The sequence below is a fragment of the Malus sylvestris genome, chromosome 14 (assembly GCF_916048215.2).
Source record: "Malus sylvestris chromosome 14, drMalSylv7.2, whole genome shotgun sequence".
In the NCBI taxonomy this organism is placed as follows: domain Eukaryota; kingdom Viridiplantae; phylum Streptophyta; class Magnoliopsida; order Rosales; family Rosaceae; genus Malus; species Malus sylvestris.
This window is the reverse complement of record NC_062273.1, coordinates 5,303,813-5,324,550: the sequence shown is the minus strand read 5'-3', so window position 1 is coordinate 5,324,550 and position 20,738 is coordinate 5,303,813. Positions and strand designations below refer to the sequence as shown.

Here is a 20,738-nt window from a genome sequence, read left to right as displayed (position 1 = left end):
GCCCCTTAGGTTTGAGGTTTATTACAACCCCATACAACATTTTTTAAACATTTCACTTTTATACCTCACCTAAAAATAATACCTCCGTTACATTTTCCATCCATTGATCCGTTACGTGCTGATGTGGCTGCCACATTTATGCCACATGACTGCCAAATGTGTGCCACGTGGCAAAAAAAATTTAATTTTTTTAAAAAAAAACCTTAATCTTCTAAATTAAAAAAAAATTAAAAAATAAAACTGAAAAACGCAGAACCCATCCCAGCTTCTTCCAATCCAACCATTTCTCAGCCAAAATCTCCTCCCTAGGTCGAGTTGATTAGAAGGGGTTCGGCTTATTGGTCTTCACAACCTGCAATGGCTTATTCATGTCGGACTAGAACAAGCAGGCTTCTTCCGAACAACCCAGTTATCAACCTCGTCTGCCCTAGACCAAGCCAGGCCGCCCATACAACCACTTACACCACCACCACTCCCACCCCCAGCACCAACACTACCGAGTGAGCTATACCGATTCTACCTACCGGAATCTACAGAAGGAATAGACTTTTTAGTCATTGCCCAGTTGTCAACCTTGTCCACCCTTGACGGTTGATCTAAATCAGAAACCCTAGAAGGTGGGCCCCTCCTATTGTCGTCGAATCCACCGTAGGATCTTCTTCCACCACCGCCCCATGACCTATCCTCGCCCCGACCTGGATTTGTACCAGAGCAATCGTAGGAGGGAAACCCGCCACCAAGGCGACCGTACTGCATTTCTTCAGCAGAGCGCTCATTGGGGCCGGTAAGGAGTTGCATCATCTCATTGGGAGTGAGGCTGACACAATTAGAGGCGGGGGTGCCGGAGGCGTTGTAGAATTCAGAGAGGCTCATCTTCTTCTTCTTGGGCTTGGCGCTGACGGCTTCCTTTAAGCTGGGGAAGCTCTGGGACTCGGCCTTGGCAGCGGCCGCAAGCTCCTCGACCTCTTCTTGCTTAGCCTCAGCGGCCCAGTTGTCGACAGTACCTCAGGGTTTGGCCATCTTTGACGGTTTGCGAGATCTGTGAACGTAGTTTGAAATGAAAGGGTTGGATTGAAAGAAGCTGGGGTGGGTTCTGCGTTTTTCAGTTTATTTATTTATTTTTTTTTTTTGAGAAGATTCAGGTTTTTTTAAAAAAATATTTAAAAAATAATTTTTTTATCACGTGACACAAATGTGGCAGCCACATCAATGGATGGAAAATGTAATGGAGGTACTATATTGAATAAAACAGTAGATGAGGTATGAGAGTGAAATGTTTTAAAGATGTTGTATGGGGTTGTAATAGAACTCAAACCTGAGGGATTACTATGTAATTTACCCATAAAAAAACTTCTTGGCCTAATTCCAATTTTTGGATGGTTTTACAATGTCAATTTGTAGTGTCATTGTTTATTACCAAGCAGCCACTGCAGAGATTATCACTTCCCTCCCCAACTTTTTATTGATCTTTATCCACTTCGTCTATTTATTTAAATGCATTAATCTCTTGAATGCTTCTTTGCTTTTTCGTCCATTTTTGGGTTTTAACACATTTTGTGATTGTGAAACAGGTGTTGGATTGATTCTAGCAAGTGTGATTTTTTGTTAACGTTGATCAGATTCGGACCTTTGTGTCGATCGAAGTCATTGTTGTTGGGTTAGCTAAGGTATGATTGCTAACTTTTTCTCTTGGTGCAATACAAAATGTTTTGAGCTGTTATATGGACTTAATATTTAGTAAGTACTTGCTGAAAGTCATGGGATTTTGAAATATCGATGTCTTGCTTGCTTATAAGCTTACAAATTTCTTTTTAGCTTAAACATCTAAGAACCAAGGTTGTCCTTTTTCACTGCCTCACTGCGTACAATGTGTTCATGATTTACACAACAGGGTCATTGCCCACATGTGTGAGGATCTGTGCGTGCAACCTCATTGGTTAGGCATGCCTTAATGTTTGCTGCTTAGGGTAGTGTTTAATCCATTGCCAGTGGTGCTCCACTTTGTGATACCATGGATAAGCAAGAAAGTAAATAGAAGAGTTTGATTGCATAGTTACTCAGAAAAATAAGTTTTATGTTTTTTTAACTATTCTGAAGTGAAATTAGCAATCTTCTACTGGTCCAGTTCAATGTTGTCCCAGTTTACATGGGACGACGCAACACTTAAATGATACTATTCTAATTAGAGCCTTTATGATGGTCACTATCAGTTCTCCAATGTATTGGGCAATGCAATTTTGTTGGTTCATATTAGGGAATATGTTGCTATTACTTAAAGCCTTTCTGATGGTCGCTATTAGTTATCGCACATATGGGCAATGAAGTTTTGTTGTTTATCAATTATAGCGACATACTAAGTCATGATTGTTACAACGTCTGACCTTGAACTTTCTTTTTGCTTATTTAGGTGAAGTTTGCAATCCAATACATGCGAAGAGCTATCCAGAAAAATGCAAATTTTGACATAAGACCGTGAATATCATTAAGGTATCTTATCTATGAATATTTATTCTATCTGTATCCTCATAAACTTAGTTTATCTTTATCTCTTTCCTCATAACACTACATTAGGGGAGCCTCATGATCCTTATTATCATTAAAAATATAAGTGTGATACATCAATGATCCTTATTATCTTTAAAAACAGATGTGTGATACATCTAATGATCTTTATTATCATTTAGACTTAGATCTTATCCAACAATTCTACATTCAAATTCCAACCAATAACTGGAATCCCCAATCTATCCAACTCAACATACATGTCTACAAAAATAGAACAAATTATAGTTTTAATCAACTCATCTTTAGCAGATTTTGGTAAAATAAAGTGTTCAAAGAGAATCAAATATGTAGTGAGCTGTATTTTTTGGTATTGTAAGGATAAGATGATATATATGCATCCGTTTTTCTCAATAGGAAACTGAGATTGTATGATACAATTGAAGACGCCAACATAAATGCAATAGAAGATGGACAAATAAAGAATAGAGGGTAAATACATTAGCTCCCTTCAGTTCTGTTAGTTGGTACTTTTCTCTTATTTTTCATTTTTTTATGGACTAATATATATCCATCATTCCTATATACAATCAGAATAACTATGTATCATTCTCTTTGCTTGAAATCTTGTATTGATTTGATTCAGTTGGGGATGACACAAGGAATTTGTATTAGCCAGAGTTCTTGAATTCAATCTCACTTGGTGGTTTGCCTCCACACAAGTTAACTCTGAAAAGTGGTGCTCTAATCATGCTTTTAAGAAATATTGATCAGAAATTGGGATTGTGTAATGGTGCAAGATTATTGTGTCGTGGTTCTTATCGAAATCTTATTGATGCTGAAATTCTAACTGGACAATTTGCTGGATCTAGAGTTTTCTTACCAAGAATCCCTCTCAAAAGTACTGATATTGTTGGGCTTCTATTTGAACTTACAAGAAAGCAGTTTCTGGTGAAACTAAGTTTCTGTCACTGTAAACAAATCTCAAGGTCAGACAATACCACATGTAGGTGTTTACCTTCAAGATCACATCATCAGTCATGGACAATTATACGTGGCTTTATTGAGGGGGGTCTCAAAGTCAACCACAACCGTGTTTGTAAAAAATGGCTTCATAGTAGGCCAACAAGGTGTATTTACACGAAATGTAATATACAAAGAAGTCTTGCTTCATTCCAGCTAATTATGGTGATTCCTAATAGGTGACAACTTTATTAACGATAACCTTTTAGTATGCATTTCTCACTTATCAATTAACTCTTTTTATTTGATTTTTAATTTTCTCACTATCGTTTGTAGATTCACAATGAAAATTTGAAGCATTAATCATGAAAAAATGGGTGGAAATTGCAGCATTGATGTCAATATGTAAACTTTCTTTTCAAAAGAAACAGTGACATATAGACTTTATGAGTATTGTGGATAATGTACATATTGTGATGTAGGATTTATATTTTGACATTTAAGTTATTTTGTATTTTGCTACAAGTACTTAATGTTTTCACCATCATCACTTTTTATATTTGCATCCACTTACTATTGTTCATGAACTTTAGGTAGGAACTTGCATCCAAAATTCCATGTTGTTTGACAATTGCATGAATAACATTTAAATTATTACTTTATTCCAAGTGAAAATGAAAAACATGACAACTTTTTAAGATGTACATGGTAAAGAAAAAGTTCCTCTTTGCACAATACATTTAAAATATATCTTGACAATTACAATGGAAAAAAAAAACACAATACACCTTTAGGGGCGCTTAGTGCCCGTGATGCCAAAATGCCTCTTGCGTGCGGAAAGGCTGGTATTTAATGGTGTAAGATCATGGTGTTTGTTTGTTTTATTTTTTTATTAATTAATTTTTTTTTTTGTCGAAAAGATCATGACGTTTGTTAAATATAGGGTTTTGTTGACCCTAAAAATTACCAAGCTTATGTGGTGTGCAGGTCGAGTAATTAATAAGCTAACTACGTCCTTCGACTGTGTGCGGGGCGTGCCAACTTGTCGGCCGAGCTCGGCCAGGGAGCAAATTGTGTTGATGTTGCGTTGAGCGCGCTGCTGACTTCTTGATCTTGCAACTGCAGCCGAGGAAGGAACACGTCTCGGCCTTCAGGTTCTAGAGCCTGAAGACAAGGCTGCTAGTTTTACGAAGTTCACGGATAGTTGGCGTCGGGTTCGATCACGGTGATTATATTTGTAAGAGTATAAGCACACCAAACCGGTACCAAACTATGCGAACAAAAGTACTCAAAAGAGATGTATGTCTTAATAGTAAACGTGGTTCGGCCGTTAGAATGGCGAACTCTAAAACTTACTTATGAATATCCAATCATAAAACAACTTTCCGTTCAATGTGCCGAGCCTAGTAATCTATAACACCTTACTTCGCCGAGAAGGCTAATGAGATGACCTCTGCCAACAAGAACTCAAAAATCCTTCTTGGCTGAGACTTGAATAGATAACCGTCGGTCTCAACGTAATGCTGTTTATCCAAACTGAAGGTGCTTCGGGGTTGGCTGATTCTACGACTACAGTGTTGTTTTTCCAAACTGAAGATGTCATCGGTTGCCTTCACGGTGCTGTTTATCCAAATTGAAGCTGTGTTGGCAAAAAAGGAAATAAAAATCTTAAGGTTGTTGAGAGGTTTCGTGTAGAGCGAAAGTTTGCGCAGGGCAGTTTGTGTGTTGAGTTGGATGAGCCTTTGAATGATACACTCCCCTATATATATATAGTAGTGAACTTACTCCTGGTTGAACTAAAGATGTACTCAAACTAAAACTCCCAAATCTAATCTGATTAGGATTCAGCCAATCCTAGTTCTAATAGGTTTCTTAACCAAGCTTTATAATGAATCAGATTCACTTCCAAATTCCCAATGCCTTCAATTCTGAAACCCCCTTGTTGTACCAAGACTCGACTTCTTCACTCTTATCCAAATCAATCTTTCCTGTAACAGGACTCAGCCGACCTGATTGGTGGCTTATGACAGCTTAGACGACCCATAGTATTTTCGGAAGAGCATTGGACAGAACACAAACCTAAGCTCGGCCCAATAATATTATTTTGGGCCCATACATTGCCCCATCACTTATAAAGTCTTCGGCCTAGAACACCTTAGCCGAGTTTCGACCTTAAAGAAGTGAAATCAAACCCTTAAGGTATCTTTACAAGATAATGAAAAGTCTCGAATATTCCATCCACTAGGCGCATTTATAAAGCACAATTGCACGATCTTAATTTTGTAAGACACCCTGCCACGTGGCATCTCCTTGGCATGTTTGTCCTTACTTGACATTGAAACGCCTTCTCAAAACTAAACTTTCTACCACACGCCATCATTATAACCTTGATTCGTGAATTTTTGGTCTTTTTTTAGACGTGCAGATACTCAAATGTCTCATCACCATTAAGCTTTCCGTCGCATGTCATCGTGCAGTCTCGATCTGCGAGTTTTTCGGTCCCTTCACCTGGATTCCTCATGATTACTAAATCCCCTGATTAATCTTATCCCTCATTTTAAACATTAAACCGTTGGATCTTCCCCCAAAACACCTATAAATATTCACCTCTCTTCATTCAACCTTTTATGCTTTCAGAACCCTTAAATCCCTTTGCCATTTTCTCTTAAATCTCTTCGCCATTATCTCTTGAAAACCAGAAAACCAGCCTTCAATACCCAGAAAACCTTATTTTCCAATGGCTGCCAATGTTTTCATCAACAAGTTAATCGAGGAGTGCATTAAATGTCAAAACATCACCGACTGAAACACAATCAAAACCATCCGGTTTGAAGATGAGCCAAACACGTCCCACCAGACCCTAGGCCCATTGTTCAAGGACAATGTTCCAGAAGCAATCATCAAAATGCTTAAGGAGCACTGCCTAAAACCCTTATTATAAAGGTACGATTGGTTGAAATAGGAATTGGCTAGACCCAAGGGCGTTTGGCCTTCGACCCCTATGGCCTGGGTTACTTGGGTTACCTGGATGAAGCCATATTTCGACGGCGAGTGGAAGGCTCTTGGTATTTTTGATGCCATCAAACTCTAGACCATCGAGATGAGTTGGATCGAGAGCTCGTAATGGCCGCATTAAGCTTTTAGTACTCGGTAGCAACACGATGGTTCTCCCCCTCAGCCCCTTTGGCCCAACGGTTCTAGACATGACTGCCATACTCGGAAGCTCTCCAACCGGCCTCTCGATCGATACCTCTCTCGTCGGGTACAAATTCAACTTGGACCTGAAGACTGTCTTTGAGGAATGCGTCGTTGAACTTCTGACGAAGGGAAATCAAAGACCGTCAAAAGAAGAAGTACAGAAATTGTACAAAAACTTTTTCAATTACAACACCTTGATCACCCACTTTGCCAGCTCAGAAAGGATTACCTCAAGAAAGAAGAACATGGGGCTTTCCTATTCTACTGGTACAATAAATATTTCTTTTATGCCAAGTCAAATAAGTGCTTGGCTGAGAACATGCCTGTCGCCGATAGCCTAGCTAGCGATCACATCCTGGCTCTCAGCCCAGCGGTCCTTGCCAACCTTACCCAGTGTTTGGTCGAAGCAACCTTGGGAAAAATTAACCATCATCAAAATGGCCCACTATGGGTCTTCTAGGTCTGGTTGCAAATCTACTTCTCGACCACCATCCCTACTCACTCGGCCTAAGAAATTTTCAAATATTTCTTCGGCCTAGAACATTTGTCCGACGACGAATTCCAAATCTGCTATCACCGGACATACGCATCTTCCATCATTTTTCCACAATCGGCATGGGAAACGGCTGAGGATATTGATCTTCAGGAGTCCTGGGGGTCATTCAACATGACTCACGATCTACCTTATGGCTGCGAAGCTCAGCGAGGTAGTTGAAAGGTTTACCACCCCAATTTCCTGGCTTGAGTACCTAAGGCCATCTCCAACCGAAGGGTCCAGAGGGCCAGAGGGCCTAAAATAGCCCTAAAACCGTCTCCAACCGAGGGCTAGGCTAGAGGGCTCGGGAATCTGGGAGGGCCCCACGGGAGAGAAAATGACAGTGAAACTATAAAGAAAGAGATAATGATAGAAATAGAAATAGAAAAGGGAAGAGGGAAGATGCACGGGACAAAAAAGAAAAGCAAGGGGATAAGCTTTTCATTGTGACCCTTATATTTATGTTCACCTTGACATGGGAAACATAAATATGGGTTTGCATGTTGAGTGGAATGATTGTAACGAGTAGAACCAGAAGCCTTGAGCTCTCTAACTGGGCTATCTCTAAAGGTGCCCTTTGCCATTCCTTTCATCTCGCTCCCTTTTAAGCCAAAAACATTTTTTTGGTTCCTCGAAAAAGGAATGCAAGACAGTCGAGAAGGAGTTTGTCGATCGACGCACCAAATTCCACCTTCGACCGAGAAACCTAGAATCCTGGTGTGCTAGCACCTTCGCCAAGTGGTGGGATGCTTACACCAAGCACTTTTTTCACACGCCGGTCGAAGAAATCTTAAAACAACTTTTTGACAATCGCTCGAAGAAAGTCTTGCTCCAAAATCCAAAGAAACAGCCCAAGGTATATACCTTCTGCTTTCCTCGTTCATTTATTTTCTTTCGAGCTTTAATTTAACTCGAGTTCAATGTTTCAAGTAGCCATACCATCAAGAGGGCTGAAGTGGTGGCGATGGCCGCATCTAAGAGGAAACTTGCCCCTCCTAAAAAAAAAGTAGCAGATGCTGTGCCGATTCCGCCGAGCAAATGTCCTTGCCCAGAAGCCGAACAACATGAGACGCTCCCCGGCCCAAAAAATGCATCAAGAAATTGGGTAAGAAAAGGGAATGGGAGATTCACGTTATCTCTAATCAAACTACAGAGGCAGCTGCTCCTAGCGTTTCTCTTATTCTTCTTGTCATCAAGGCTTCAGCCGCGGTATAGCTAGACCATCAATCCAGTTGTTGAGCGGCTTGCAACTTTAGCATCGACAGTAGCTTACGCCGAAGCCGGCCCGGTGGCTGACACCTTGGAGGAGGTGACTCCCTCAGTCGAAAAAAACTCCCTCCCTATCCCAAAGAAAACTGAAGCGGTCATCTTGGAAAAAGAGGTATAAAATTTATAATGTTCTTCTATTTAAAACTCATTATCTAATGATTGACCTTTTTTTTTTATCTAGGATGATGAGAGTGAAAGTCCCCAGCTGGTGAGAAGGCCTCAGCCGGTTGAGAAAAACACTCTTAATCCCTAACCTGTGGTCGAAACAGCCAGTCGAGTTGAGCCTCCCTCGGTCGAAGCAGGTCCTGATCCTGCAAAGGCACCGTTGGTTGAACCAGAAGCAACAATAGAGACTCCGGTTCATCCTCAAGATCAAAATCTTGGCATTCCTCCTCAAGAAGTTACTTTGACTTTTGTAAGGCTCAATCACTTTCTCTTATTAATTTTACTATAACAAGTCTAAACCGAGAAAAATATTAAATGTCAGGTTCCCGATTATTCATTTCACCGAAAATTCTACGCGCTGAAGGGTGTTATCTATATTTCTTGGCCGCCTCAGTGGCCATTGAATGTGGATAGCCTCCATCGATCGCGTGAATTAAAAGGCTCTTTAAACACTGGGCTCGGCCACTAAGTTCTCTAGGTTCGAGCAATGAACTGGCAGACATGGCTGAAGTGTGTTCTCGGTAAGTCTTAGAGCAAACTTTCCTTTTTTTGCCATTCATCTGGCTTGATTTTTCTAAACATACATATATCCTTAATGCAGCCTTCGTGGGAAGTTGAACTCAACGTTTTCCTTGCCAGCTTTTCAGGGACGACCAGTCCCTCTGCAGTTACAACAGGTTCAGCTGAGACAAATGCCATTACCAAGCTATAAGAGTTTTTTTCCCTTTCGGCCTTTAAAATCCTTGAACGCAAAGGCCTCGATTCCGTAGGAGAATGTATGAACAACTTGGCAACCGACGACTGTCTGAGCAATGAAGCTGTCACCCGAGTGACTTCTATCCTAGAACAAACCCGAGAATATTTTGGTATCTTCGAGATAGCTCTTCGGGTCGAAGATGACTTGAAGGGTGCAATGGTTGTTCAAGAAGCTCTTCGTCCAAAGGTCGAGGTACTAAAGGCGAAGAAATAACAACTGGCTGACCTTGATCATCAAATTGTCGAACTCTAAAATCGAAGGTCAGCAGTTGCCTCTGAGGTTGAAAAAGATTTCGAGTTAGGCAAATCTTGCTTGACTGAATACACGGCTAGCGTGAAGCGGATTGAGTAATTGAAGATGGATAAGAGAAATCAACGACCTAAGGTCACAATGGGTGAAGTGAGGTGGTTGGAGTTGAAGGCTGCCCTTGAAGACTTTCTTCCTTCATCACCCTAGAACTGTTTAGTTGTAAACTGGTCGGCCAGCTCTATTTGTACACCCGTTTCATGAACTTTAATGAAATAAACCTTTTATTCTCGCATTTCCCAAGTGACTGGGTAATATTAAAAAAAAAATTCCCATTGATTGGCAATTTATGAATTAGACCGGTTCAATCTTTAAGTTAGTATGCCTCATTGCCGAGGACTTTATGGACGATGAATGGTCCTTCCCAATTTGGTTACCATTTCTCGAATTTAGGATCTTTGATTTTTGCGGGCAACACGGTTTGCCAAACCAACTTTCCCATGCCAAACGGTTTTTTTCTGACTCGTTGATTATATGCTGGCTTGGTAATCTTTTTCCGCGCTAACAGTAAGTTATAAGCATCGAGTCGAGCTTCCTCCAAGTCTTCTAACTTATGTCTCATAGATTGATTATATTCGACATTGAACATACTACTTTGTTCAATTACTTGCAATGAATTTATACTTAACTCGACTGGTAACATCGCGTCGTGTCCATAAATTAACGCGTATGGGGTGTTCCCTGTTGTCGATATGAGCAAAGTCTAATATGCCCACAAAACCTTGTTTAACTTTAAATGCCACATACTAGGCTTCTCTTTTATCATTTTTTCAAGAATGTCAATAAACACTTTATTACTTGCATCGGCCTGTCCATTTGCTTGTGGGTAATACAACGTGGACTGTTTGAGCCGGATTTTTAAACTCGATGTGTACTCTTTGAATCTATCGAATGTAAAGATTGTACCGTTTTCCATTATGATTGTTTCTGGTATGCCGAATCTGGTTACGATATTTTCTTCCACAAAATTACAAACTTCTTTAGACGTTAACTCGGCGTATGACTTTGCTTTGACCTATTTCATGAAGTAGTCTGTTGCAACAAGTATCCATGCATGTTAAGCTAATCCGGAAGATGGCGTAATTTTGCCAATTACGTCCATGGCCCATCATCTTAACGACCAAGGTTTGGTGATTGAGTGAGGCAATTCGGCCGAGACACTTTGTATAGGCCCATGAATTTGACATTCTACACATTGTTATGCGTACTCGATACAATCCTTCAATATACTCGGCCAAAAATAGTCGTGTTGTCGAAGTAGCCAATGCATCTTGTGTCCAGATTGATGAGCCCCTCAAATTCCTTCATGTACTTCTGCAATTGCTTAGGCAACCTCTCGTGGGCCGAGGCATAATAACAATAAACCATCCTTACCTTTCCGATACAACTCATTTTGATACAACACATAATTTGTGGCATGGACCCTTGTCATGCGATCGTGTTTTTCACTGGGGTTATTGAGATCTAGCACCATTGACCTTCTCCAGTCGTCTACTAATGTCTCGATAGCGCACACGTCTATAGGATCTCCTCGTTCTAACAACAAAGGTGATGAGTAGATTTTATATTATATATTTAACCCTATTCTTAGTATATTTTGGTTAATATTTTGGAAGAATTTTGATACTTTGAGTTGTATTCTTGATATAGGACTTTCGACTTCATCTGGAGCAAAACAGGACCAAATGGACTAATTTTGGAGTAATTCTAGTTGGAGGACATTCGTGAGTCACTTGGCTTGATCGTATCAAAATATCAGATTTTTCCACCAAGCAATGATTTCCTGGCAAATAAATAAAGGAGCGATGCGCAATGTTGGAATAATGACGTTTTGGTCTTGAATTGCGTTTTTGGAGCCCAAGATGACCTCGGATGGGTTTGTGGCCTTCTGGATATGTGTTCAGAACATTCTTATCTTTAAAACAAGCCATTTTGGGCTGGCTTTAGAGGAGATTTGAGGCTAAAATGTGGCTAGACAGTTTCTGTGCAGATTGTCCTAGTTTAATTAAAACTCTATTTTCTAAGTTATATTATTATTATTTAGTTTCCTAGTTGGAATAAGAGACCTATGTCTTAGGGTTTGTGCGATGGCTTAGCAAATATATGGCTTTGCTGTTCTTAGTTTTTTGCTACACTTTCTTTTATGTAACTTTGGAGACAGAGAATAATTTCTAGGATTCTTGGAGATTTTCTACTTCAAGGTGTTTTCATTCTTATTCATTCTAATGATATTTTCTTTGATTTTTATTATGAGTTTGTGTAACTGTTGACCCTAAAAACTACCAGGTCTACGTGGCGCATAGGCCTAGTAATCTATAAGCTAACTACGTCATTCGGTGAATGCGGGGCGTGCCAACTCGTCGGCCAAGCTCGGCCGAGGAGTAAATTTGTTGATGTTGCGTTGGGTGCGTAGCTGACTTCTGCGTCTTGCGATCGTGACCGAGGAAGGAACACGTCTCGGCCTCTTGGGTTCTCGAACCTGAAGACAAGGCTACTATTCTTACGAAGTTCACGAATCGTCGTCATTGGATTCGGTCACAGTGATGGTATTCGTCAGAGTAAACTCACGCCGAATCGACACCAAAGTGTAAGGGCACAAATACTCAAAGAAAATATGAGTCTTAATAGTGAACGTGGTTCGGCCGTCTGAATGCCGAACTTTAAATCCTACTTGAGAGTATTCAATCATAAAATAACTCGGCGTGCAATGCGCCGAGCTTAGTAAGCTGTAACACCTCGTTTCGCCGAGAAGGCTAACGAGACGACCTCAATCAATAAGGCTTTGGAAACCCTTCTCGACCGAGACTTGGATAGGTAACCAACCGTCTTCGCCGTAGTGCTGTTGATGCCAACGGAAGATGTTGCAAGATAGGCTGATTCTACGGCGACAGAACTATCTATGCCGACTGAAGATATCACCGGTTGCTTTCACAGTGCTGTTGATGCCAATGGAAGATGTGTCAGCGAAAAGAGAAAATAAAAATCTCAAAGTTGTTGAGAGAGTTTGTGCAGGGGAGTTGTGTGTTGAATTGGAGGAGCCTCTCACGCTGCACAGTGCCTTGTATTTATAATAGTAATGTACCTTCTAGGTTGAGTTAACAACCTACTCGGATTAGGATTTCTTCTTCTAATCAAACATCCCCTCGAGTACTCCTACTCCCATCAGGATCTTGAACCTATCCTTACATCGAGCCGGATTCACTTCCAGGTTATTAAACTTGCCGAGACTCCTTATTGCGCTAGGATTTGACTTGTCTTGCAGCATAACTTTACCGACCTAGGTTTGGAAGCCCATGAACCAAACGATCCATGGTAACCTTGTCGTAAGGCCTTCCGGGCCGAGAATAATTCTATACTCGGCCTAAACTGATATTTTGGGCCCAAACAGTAACTAATTCCTTTTGCTAGGGCGAGGCCATGAGCCTTAGCATGAATATATAATTTTATTAACTTGCTTATGAATGGATGCATGCTTGCTTTCAATTATTAATCACCGTGATTAAAACTATCTATGTATTTTAATGACTGATCACCATTAGGATATTTAGACAAGTAATTTGATGCAATTTTTGTTGGAACATCATCCTGAAATTGAGGAAGGCTTCTTATGATTAGTAATTGTAAGTTCACTTAAGGCGAACATCACAGCTTTTAAGGGTTGCATGATTTTTCAAAGGGTTTTCATGAAACTAAATGAGTCTTGCATGTTTATATTTGATCTGAATATCACAGACGGATTGCATGTTAGATATACATTTTCGCTTGAACATCACAAGGAACATATGCATTAGGAAAACCTAACCTGCAAAGCATGTATGTGGAAATTCATAAGTAATTGATAGAATTGCATAGGATTGTGACGATGACGGCTAAACCCTAGATTTCACTTAATTGATTTTAATTTAAAAACGTTTTTCTTCTTTGCTGCCATTATTTCCAACTTTCAGATTTCATTTATTGTTTATCTAATCTTTTTAAATTCATAAATCTCAAATCTTTAATAAAATCTGTTTTAATAATTAATTAAGAGTTAGTTTAATTACAAATTAGTTAAACAATCTTTGGGGACAACGACCTTGAATGAGCATCTATACTACAATTACCTTGTATTCTTGCAAGTATTTTTTAGTGATTTTAATCCTATTTGCGCAGGTACTAAAAATCTTATGAAGAAAATGGCGCCGACGTCGGGGATTGTTTTAATTAATTTGTTTTTATCATATACTTAGTTAATTATTTTCGTTTAAAAAAATAATATTTCATTTTAATTTAATTTTCGTTTTTATTTCAGATTGCTTAAATGTGTGCATGGTCAGCACTAGATCACAACCTGCACAGTTTGTTCCTTTTGACCCAGAGCCTGAACAGATATTACGAAAACAGCACAGAGAACAGTTTTTAGCATCTGATCCATGACTACAGGACACATTTCTGCAGATTTGTTTGCTGAATTTATGGACAACAAGGTTAAAATGGCGTTAGCAATACCCGCAACAGGCAAACCACTCAAAGAGTCATTGGCTGCTCGTGCAAATGATGTTCCTAATTGTATAATCCATCCTGCCTAGGAAGAGGGAGACACATTTGAAATCAAGCACCACATGCTTGAAATTTTACCAACGTTCCGTGGGCTGCCTAACGAGGATGCGAACATACAGATTGCAAAATTTCTTGTGGGTTGCAAAAATATATTGATTAGGGGTTTTTCTGTCGAAGCTATTAAATTACGTCTTTTCCCTTTCACTTTGAAGGATAAGGTGGAAACTTGGTTGTTCACTCTACCGGTTAATAGCATTACTACTAGGCAACAATTACATACCAAATTCCTGAATAAATATTATCCAGCATCCAAGACATTGAATTATAAGCGGTAGATTATGACATTCACACAAAAGCTGAACGAAGAGTTTCATGAAGTGTGGGAGAGATATACAGAGATGTACATAAAGTGTCCACATGTAAATATTGATTCAGATACACAAATGAATATTTTATTTGATAGGCTTAATCCTACATCTAAAAGCCATGTTAATGCCTCAGCTGGAGGATCGTTGTCAAATAAATTTGCAAGGGAGGCATTTGAATTATTTGATATGATGGCTACAAAATCTCAACAGTGGGCATCATAACATTCACAGAAAAGGGGTATTTTTTAGTTATGAGCAGGTTCTCCTAACATGTCTGCACAAATAGAAAAAATGGAGAAGAAAATGGATGCAAAGTTTGATATTATTCTACAACAAATTGCAAATTCCACAAACAACAGCCACCTACACCAACAGTTTGCAGTATTTGCAGCATGGTTACGCACGATATAATGGGCTGCCCATATAAAGAATCCTCGGAGCTTGTTGAGCAAAATGTTAATATGAAGAACAACTATCAAGGGCCTATGAATGATGCATATGCAACTCATTACAATCCAAGATGGAGGGATCACCCTAATTTCAAATGGGGTGACAATCAGAATAATGCAAAACCATTCCAGAATACACAAAAACCATTTATTCCATCCAAACCATCTTTGGAAGATTAACTTACTAAATTGGCAGCAACAACTCAATCATTCATAGATGGCAGCAATCAAAGAATTCAAAATGTTGAAGCATCAATTAAAAGTTTGGAGCAACAATTTGGACAACTTGCTGCACAGATCACAGAAAGAAAAAGGGAAATTTCCCAGCCAAACAGTTCCAAAACTAATAGGCACAAAAGATTGTTGTGCAATAAGGACTTTGAGATCTGGAAAGAGTTATGACAACCGAACAAATGAAGAAATTAGTGTTGTGCAGCCAACAACAAAAACATAAAAAACAATTATTAAAATTGCAGCAGAACACAACCTGGCAGAATCTAACATTCCCTCAGTGCAAACTCTTGAACGTGGTTATGAGCCTCCAACTCCATACCCAGAAAGATTGATTCCAAAGGCTAAAGATCATCAGTTAAAAGATTTTATGCAAACTTTGGCTAAAGTTCATATTAATTTGCCATTGTTGGAAGCCATTAGAAAGATTCCTTTCTATTCCAAAATTTTGAAGGATGTTTGCAGTAAGAAAAGAAAGCTTATTGAGTTAGAAAAAATTGTGTTAACAGAATAGTGCAATGCTGTCTTATTGCATAAATTGCCTCCAAAGAAGAAAGATCCAGGGAGTTTTACTATCTCTTGCACCATTGAAAATTATGATTTTAGTAGTGCTTTAATTGATTTAGGTGCTAGTGTAAATTTAATGCCTTATTCTGTTTTTAAATGTTTAGGTGAAGGTGAGCTGAAGCCAACTCCAGCATTATTCAATTGGCAGATTGTTCAATTACCTATCCTAGAGGGGTCATTGAAGATGTTATTGTAAGGGTGGATAATTTATTCTTGCCAGCTGATTTTATGGTTCTAGACATGGATTTGGATTTGAAAACACTCATCATTTTAGGTCGGCCTTTCATGGTAACAACCCGTACTCTTATTGACGTTGAAGCGGAACATTAAAATTCCAGGTTGAAGATTAAACAATTGTTTTTAGGTTGTTTGAAGCTACCACACATCCAGGTGAAAAGCAAGAATGCATGCGTGTTGATGCATTAGATGATTTACTTAGTGCCGAGTTTATGACCAGATCAACAACTGACCATCTATCCATAAAGCCTCCAAATTTGATTCATGATTGCATAAGTCCTAAAATACAACAGCAAAGTGTGCAGCATGATGTTCAACTGATTAACAATAAGAAAAAACATAAAAAGTTGCAAGGCAGCCCAAATTTTAAGAAATTACAGACTGGTAAAAAGGTGTGGTTGTTGAATTTCAGTTTTAAATTAATTCCAGGGAGACAAGAGTCTCAGTGGAAAGGCCCTTATATGGTTAAGCAGGTTTTTCAAAATGGTAACGTGGACATTGAAACAAAAGGCAAGGGTTGTGTGCTCAAGGTCAATAAGTATTTACTAAAGTCATTTCTAAGGAAGTTTAGTGCAAGTGAGTCATCAACTCTGAAGGAACAAGCAACTTGATCACTAGCTTTCAGCAACGTCTAGGTATGGACGTTAACTAAAGTGCTTGTTGGGAGGCAACCCAATTTTCTATCCCTACTCATTTTAGTTTCTTTTAAATTCGGTCAAGTATTTTATGGTTGTTAATTTTGTTACTATTTGTTTCACTTACTATGCAAATAAAAAAATAAATATAAAAATAAAAAATAAAAAAACTGAAACTGAAAACATAAAAAAAAAAATGAAAACTACAAAAATATTTTGTTTTTAATTTATCTTTTTCTAGCAGTATCTATGTGAATCTGATACACAAGTCTACGAATATGCAGGTTGCTTTCAAAACATTCCAGGCACAAACAAAAGACTGAAATGAAAGTACTGGATGCACCCAGCAGCAAGTCTATTTTACTATCAACTACATCAATTACTTAAAGCATAAATCAATGAAGGAAATATGGAGCAAGTTTGGGGATTATACCTATGCAAATGCGCATCTGGGATTTTTTGGCTTCCCAGTAGCTCCAGTTAATTTTGTGCCGTGCTGGACTATTCGAATTTGTAAACACATAAACTTTGAACATTAGATATAAACTCAACAGATCTTTATGATAGCATTTAAGTTTGGGGGTTTCCAAGTGTAGATCTAGTTCTAAATCAATGCAAAAGACTACCTTCAGATTCATGGATCGTTACGGTATGGTGGACCTTCATCCTTGTGATTACCGATTTAAGTCTTGTACCTTGCAAGAATACAACATGCAGTTATTAAGTTCAAATATGTAGTATGCAGTCCTTTTAGTCCTCTTGTTTATCACATTGTTAACAGGATCTGGGGTCCTCAAAGTTTTGGTTCCAAGTCACATTTGGTCTCACATTATTCTGTTCCATCCAGATCCAATCATAAAGGCCTATTTTTAACTATTGAGTCTACAATGAATTATGTTTCGGTTTTCAAAGAAAGAAAATAATAAAAAAAAATCAAGACTGAACATTGGTGAGTGCAGATCTATACCTTTGCTTTCGGATCTGCGAGCTCAAGTTGTAGTTTGAGTCCATTTGTTAAGAGTTTTCTTACAGATCTAGCATTACCTTCACAAGATGGAACAGAGGCATCAATGCATTCAGTTTTCTTAGACTGTTTGGCATGTAAACAGCAAAAATTGGAGGAGGATGGGTTATACTGAACCTATGTTCAAAGATCTGGGCGTTTCAAGTTCATGGATCCGTGTTATCTGCATGTTTTTCCCACTTCTCTTCATTTTCCTTGCGGATCTCCAGCTCCTACCACAGAAGTCCTTCAGTGTGAGCTTGTACAGAGACGAATCACAGGGAAAACAAAATTAGCTCTTAGAGTTTCTTTGCAAGCTAAAAAATATGTATATTGCATAGAATGGGAGGTGCTTACTGTTACATGTTCAAAATGGTCTTGATTTGCACTCCAATCTCTATTTTCTGAGCATATCTTTGCTCAGGGAGTGATGATGATGACTATCTCAGTGTGATTTTGTGATGGCTAAAGGATTAGGCAACTAAAGGTTCAGGTGTAAAGAGAGAGAAGGCTCTTGAATTTTTTTCAGAGAAATGAAGAAGCGAAAGAGCGAGGATGCCGATTTTGGATGAAGGTGTGGTTGTTGTTAGGCTTGAGGTTGGAGAAATGAGAGCATTTTCTGATATTAAAGAGAGAGAGAAGGCTTGAGATCAAGGAAGAAAATATCGGTAATATCGGAAATATCGATAGTCCGAAAACACGGAAATATCGATGGAAATATCTGGATAATATCGATATCGATAAAAATTACATGGAAACCACGGAAATTGTAAGAAAAACTTGGAAATTTTTAATGAAACTTTGTAGGATGTTTATTTAGTCAATTATCTATTAGTTTATCACAAAAAATTGGAAGGAAATGCATTGCATGATGGATTTAACTGATTTAAGTTGATTATATAGCGAGCTGGCAAACATTGTGAGTGTAGAAAATATGTAGTAATTAATGAAAGAAGTTTAAACACACCATAATCATTTATATATAATTAATTAGTACAATATTTGGAGGTTTTATTTAGGATATTAAAAAAAAAAAAAGGGAAGTGAATAAAATGATGAAGAATAATGTGCCGAATTTGACACTTTAAATTTCTTACACATAAGCATGCGTCTAGGCGTTGAAGTTCCAAATTATAGTATATCAATTAACGATTGAAAATCTATACATTGAATAAGACTAAACTTTAATTTGGATGCCGATTATGTTTTTTCAAGTTTATATAAAGTAAAAGAATTGAATTTTGGAAGCCAGGAGTGTGTCAATTGAATTTTGGCGGCATACAAGGTATCAATCTCTTCGTCTCGTCGAGTAGTACAACTTTCCTTTTTGTTTCACTCAATTTCGTTGAGTATTGAAAAAGTTATACTCATTTGAATCTTACCCAGTTTCCGGCGACCTCAGTGGCTTTCGAGGCAATTTCCGGCCAAACCACAACGAGTCAGATGTCGTCTGAGGTACCATTCTCTTCGTCTCTTCGAGGGATACAACTTTCCTTTTTTTTCACTCAATTTAGTTGCGTATTGAAAAAGTTATACTCATTTGAATCTTACCCAGTTTCCGGCTACCTCAGTGGCTTTCGAGGCAATTTCCGGCCAAACCACGGCGAGTTGGCCGGCGTGCAAGGTATCAATCTCTTCGTCTCGTTGATTAGTACAACTTTCCTTTTTGTTTCACTCAATTTTGTTTAGTATTGAAAAAGTTATACTCATTTGAATCTTACCCAGTTTCCGGCGACCTCAGTGACTTTCGAGGCATGTTCCAGCCAAACCACGACGATTCAGACGTCGTGTGAGATACCATTCTCTTCATCTCTTCGAGGGCTACAACTTTCGTTTTTGTCTTGCGTGATTTCGTTGAGTTTTGACAAAGTTATGGCCGTTTAAAGTGGGTGTAAATTTTCGGCCGAAATTCTGATTTTCTCTCCCATTGGGCGAGTCCCACATCACCCATGCGAGGGCAGTGAGCAAGCAATTTGTCCTATAAAACCCACATTCCCCTGTTAAGAAAAGCATAGCTTGTTCGGTCTTTGGGCTATGATCAAGTGAAGTATGTGTTGAGTTTTCTCAACATATTTAAGTATTTTTTAGTATTATATCACGATATTATCGATAATTTCGAAAATATCGCGATATTATCGATATTATCGATAATATTGTGATATTTTGACGAAAATCATTTGGATAGTTAAAAAAATTTCGGACCTTCAAAAAAACGATAATATCGGTGATATTTCGCCGATATGATCGATTTTTTCTTCCTTGCTTGAGATACATATCTCATTTCGAGAGGAAGAGTGGTTGAAGGTTTGAAAGAGTTATAGACATAGGGACCTGTTATATTGGGAATCTTAATTATTAATTTTCTTTCTTCACGGGTTGGTTTGAAAATGAGAGAGGGAGAGCCGTTCGGCTCTGAGGTCAAGGACATGCAGAGAACCGTTTGGCTCTGGGCTCAAGACAATTGAGGAGAGCATCCTATGTTGGGATAAAGATAGCTAGGGAGTGGGCTGTGGTATGAGAGCTATCGGGCCGACCTTATAACAAGTGGGCTGCTCCTTTTGTTCATTCTTTGCGATCCAGCAGCAATTGCCAGGCCTTCCGTCCGATAGCTATACACGAGTGTGCATGCATGTGCGCGAATCAAAGCCTTCTATCCCACGTCTTCTTGTGTTCGATCCCGGGTGTGTCCTTTTTTTTTTTCCTTTTATTGTTTTCTATTTTTGTTAAGTTCTTTTCTTTATTTTTGCTAGCAGCTTTATGTTTTATTTTAGGCCTTAATATTTTTTCCAATTTCTTTATTTTATTTTTCACACCTTGAGGACAGTGTGTGATTTAAGTTTGGGGTGGGAAATAAGAAAATTTTTATTTTTTTAATATTTTTTTTGTGTCAGTTAAAAAATATTCGTTTTTAAGTTAATATCCATATATTATTTTAAACATTAGAACAAATGGACATAGTGAAGGTGAATCCCACAGTAGCGTCTTTTCTATTTATCGTTGCTTAGACACTAATT

The 20,738-nt window shown here is 38.6% G+C and overlaps 1 long non-coding RNA gene and 1 pseudogene across 1 annotated transcript; both read right to left on the bottom strand.

Moving 5' to 3' along the window:
- Nucleotides 1–56: 56 nt before the first annotated feature.
- On the bottom strand, nt 57–6,598 carry LOC126600459 (eukaryotic translation initiation factor 4B1-like; annotated as a pseudogene).
- Nucleotides 6,599–17,347: 10,749 nt separating this feature from the next.
- On the bottom strand, nt 17,348–18,369 carry LOC126600978 (uncharacterized). Its single transcript, XR_007615651.1, has 4 exons — nt 18,082–18,369; nt 17,863–17,983; nt 17,689–17,765; nt 17,348–17,416 (listed from the first exon to the last, which is right to left on the bottom strand). It is a non-coding gene; the product is annotated as an uncharacterized LOC126600978 (long non-coding RNA).
- Nucleotides 18,370–20,738: the final 2,369 nt, after the last annotated feature.